The following is a 961-nucleotide window of genomic DNA, read 5'->3' as shown; positions in this document are numbered from 1 at the left end:
AAAAAACGACGCACCGTCAGGCCTCCAATATCAATGGATATTCACGAGCAACAGGAGCATAAAGGCGTATGGACAATCAGGACGACAAATGGACCTTCACATAGACGAATGGTGTTCCCAAGCGGACGGGCGGAACAAATGGAGAAAGTAAATCTCCAGGAGACCTTATCTAATGGGATCTAATGTCAACATCGGCTGGTCGTGAATCATTATCAGTTAGGGGGGGGGGGTAAGGGAAGGAGGGCGAAGAGCTAGGACATGACAGAGTAGTAGCACAGAAAAAAAAGTTTTCTTTTTCATCATAGTGCTGGTGACTAGTAGATAGGCCTAGTTGGTATCTAGTATTGCTGCCCTACTTGGGTGCACCGCCTTGTATGAGTTATTATTACCGTGTGGTTGTGATAATTTTAATTATATTTATTATTTGTTCATGGGTAGTTAGGTGGTTATGGTAATCTCCGAAAGCAGTGAAGGTGAAAGTCATTAGCTTTGGTCCGTCCTCCCGATAGTCTCCGGTCCCGATGTTAAAGTTTCAAGTAACGTTATGGTTAGATTAGGGTTAGACTAAGGTCCTTGGTATTTGGCTAGCTTATCTTAAATTGATTAAAGTTACGGTAGATGACGTTTGGTTACACATTAGAGGACATGGGGACTGATACAAAAGGGACTTAGGCACGCACGCACTCAGCTAATAAGACGTGTTTGAGTGCGGGAGGACAGAATGCTGTTAGCTGTAATTGGAGGCGAGATAGGAGTGCGTGTGTGGCCAGTGATTTATTTATATAAGTCTTTATTTGCTTGTGTTGCATCGTGGAGATCGTCGCGAAATAGCAAGGTGGTGTGTTCGCGGCAGCCTTTCATCTGTCTTGCTAACCGCCAGAGGGATCAGTTCACCTGCGACCTGGGGGGGGGGGGGCTGCGGCACCTGCGCTTCCCGGTCTCCCTTCTATTCACACTGGTA

This window comes from Penaeus monodon, chromosome 30 (assembly GCF_015228065.2).
Source record: "Penaeus monodon isolate SGIC_2016 chromosome 30, NSTDA_Pmon_1, whole genome shotgun sequence".
In the NCBI taxonomy this organism is placed as follows: domain Eukaryota; kingdom Metazoa; phylum Arthropoda; class Malacostraca; order Decapoda; family Penaeidae; genus Penaeus; species Penaeus monodon.
Note: the sequence above shows the minus strand (reverse complement) of the source record.